Source organism: Hetaerina americana, unplaced genomic scaffold, assembly GCF_022747635.1.
Source record: "Hetaerina americana unplaced genomic scaffold, ioHetAmer1.1.p SCAF_10, whole genome shotgun sequence".
Lineage (NCBI taxonomy): Eukaryota > Metazoa > Arthropoda > Insecta > Odonata > Calopterygidae > Hetaerina > Hetaerina americana.
The window spans coordinates 16,039,344-16,042,399 of NW_027286070.1; the positions used below are offsets into that span (position 1 = coordinate 16,039,344).

A 3,056-nucleotide genomic window follows, 5' to 3' on the forward strand; every position below is an offset into this window, starting at 1 on the left:
CCTTTTCAAAATGCTATATGATACGGAGCATAAGTGTTTACTATTCCCAATTTCTAAAAGTTTGATATACCAAATAGGTAGGTCACTATTCCTAAAAGAAAGGATAAGAATTAGGCGGTGGCGTTTACAAAAAACCCTCTAGATAAAAATATGGTTTAAATTTGAAAGTTTATCAGGGAAAATTTAGTTATCTATTCCGCATTGAATTACCCGTAAAATTATAAGTGTTTACCCTTGGAAAACTAAGGGTATGGAAAAATCCCTAATTGAGGTACCATTTTTAAAATTCTGTACGATACCAGACATAAGGGTATAACATTCCCAATTTCTAAAACTTTGATATACCAAATAGGTGGACCAAATATATAATGTTTTCTCTAAGGAATAGGGATACAAAATTGTGGAAATTCATATATATTAAAACGAACATTTTGTTTCAAATAATTTTTATTTGATTATTTTTTTTACATATAAAAAACTTTTCTTGGCTATAATTATAAATCATAACCTCCCCCACCGTCATTGTAAACATTCGGGGGAGAAAAAGTTTCTTCTCCCTCCCCCGAAAAAAGATTGTCGCCACCACCCCCTCCCCGAATCGGGTGGTCATCATCTCCACCTTCTCCACCCGGTAGCGGGTTTCCTCCTCCAAATCCTCCTTCTTCAGAAATGACCCCTCCTCCTGCAACCGAAAGAATCTTTCCCGGATGCTAGCCTGCCAGAATAAAAATAGGTACCGTCAGTAGATATTAATTACACTTCGAGCATTATTAAAATTTGATATAACCAGTTAAAAAAGCTACCACAGAAGTTGATGAAGAGGTCAACGCTTCGGGTGACGTTGAGGTGGAGGTGGTGACGCTGACAGTGGGGGTGCTGTTAAGCGTCGTGGTTGAGGGGGTGGACTCCATCCTACAAAGGTAAAAACGAAAACTTTGTATACAATAAATCATATGTTTATATATATATTAATCGTTACTCACATCAATTAACTGGAGGGTGATTAGAACTGCCAAAACCACCCTGTCCTCGGTTACTATTAGAGGTAACGTCATCAGACACTACAAATGAAACATCTGTAGCGATTCTTTCAAGGATGATTTGACATATTCTAGCTCCTCTTCTCACCAAAAAATCCTCATCACTATGGTTATAGAGGAGAACCTTAATTTCCCCCCTATAATCAGGATCAATTACACCCGCCCCAACTTCTATCCCATACCTCAGCGAAAGACTAGAGCGGGATGCGAGTCTCCCGTAAAATCCTTTGGGGATTTCAAGGGAGAATCCGCAAGGTATTAAAGCCCGCCCCCGCTTAGGAATTATATCCCACTGGACAGCACTAATATCATATCCAGCAAGGCATTCATAGCATGGCATAGGGGTACTTGCAAACGGGTGTAGTTTCCTAATGATGATGGAAATTCTGAAAATTTTAATATGATAAATATATATATATTTAAGACCCCTCCTCAACCATATTCAAATAACATTTAAAATAATGTTAATTATCTCTAAGTCATAATTACCCAGAAGCAGAAGTAGTAGCCTCCATGATTATGATTTTTGGTGCAGGAGTGGTGACAAGACTGGAATATGGTGCAATTCGGCAATTCGGCAATGAGCGGCGATGATCAGAGGAGAGCGGATAATAGCGACGGTAGTAGATCTCTGCCAGGTGTTGAATGATGGAGACTCAAAGCTGAGGGTTTATATACAGGAACGCTTCTGTAGAGCATCATGCTACGTGCTAAAACTAGGAAGTTAGAGGAGGAGGTTGCATTAAGCAAGATCGGATAGTGGAGTGGGTTTTTTTTCACTCCGCTGACCTCACTCGTTGAACATATCCCAACATCCTTGAGAGATTCCTCATCCTCCTTAATCTCTTTCAATAACAACTCCTTGCATGTCCTCGGATGTTCGGCATTGAGCATTGCATTTTTTCAGTAGAAGCTGCCAACTCCAAAGACCTTGGCACATGCTCAGGTTGCGTCGAAGGATAATTGAAAGGAAATACCTGAACTAGTCAATTCCATCCAAGCACATGCGTAGATGATGAAATTACTTGATTTCAACTAGGTAACCTTCTTGCGCGGATGTTCGGCATTGAGCATTGCATTTTTTCAGTAGAAGCTGCCAACTCCGCAAACCTTGGCACATGCTTAGGTTGCGTCGGTGGATAATTCAAATGGTTGAACTAGTTAATTCCATCCACATCCAGACCAGCACATGCACAGATGATGACATTACTTGATTCTAACTAGGTGGCCTTCTTGCACGGGTGTTCCGCTGAGGGAATTAGCTTTTATTTCTATAAAACTCCACTTCTGAGAGTTAAGTTTCCATTTCCTCCAGAGCAGCTAAGAGAGCTATTACGGACCGATTTCACCTCCCGAATCATCAGCTGTATTCATTGACGTCAGGAGTAAGTACATATCATTAATAATCGCATTAATTTCTTAGGGTATATGCAATACCTAAAAGAAATTCATATATAATTGATTTTATCAATAGGATTGCATAGTTTGTTAACTAATCAGAAGTAGTAATATATATACAGCAATGTCTTACGTAAATTCACTATATAAAATATCATTATTAAAGTTATCAAAATATATTGTTCAAAGCGCATTCGTTAAGACGGAGAAGAGACAATCACCGGGTATCTCATTTAGACATTGTTTGCAGAGTAAAGTTGACATAATCTTGTACCATTTATCCGATTCAATACCTCGCACTACGTTTAATCATATTGAGCAATATACTATTGCAGAAGAATACGAGTTTCTGTTCGAACGGGGTTATGAAGTAGATGATATTCGTTACGAGGTTTTTCTACCTCTAGATCCTGCACTTAATGTAATGAGATGAAAATGTATTTTTTCATACGTATCATTTTTTTATTTTATTTCAGCAACAGCTCAAAGAACCTTTAATCATGCCCTCTATCCAAGAAATTCTAGAAAATTACAATGCTGGTAGCTATCACAATTCGGAAGAATTAGAACAGGCATTAAGTGACATATATATGAAAATAGTGTTTGATGACGATAACA

General features: G+C 38.2%; 1 long non-coding RNA gene across 2 annotated transcripts; it reads right to left on the reverse strand.

The window, feature by feature from the left end:
* Positions 1-444: 444 nt before the first annotated feature.
* On the reverse strand, positions 445-1,345 carry LOC139698220 (uncharacterized). Of its 2 annotated transcripts, none has more exons than XR_011702883.1 (3): positions 984-1,345; positions 804-912; positions 445-715 (listed from the first exon to the last, which is right to left on the reverse strand). It is a non-coding gene; the product is annotated as an uncharacterized lncRNA (long non-coding RNA). The 2 variants fall into 2 exon arrangements; XR_011702884.1 differs by having other exon boundaries at positions 804-933.
* Positions 1,346-3,056: the final 1,711 nt, after the last annotated feature.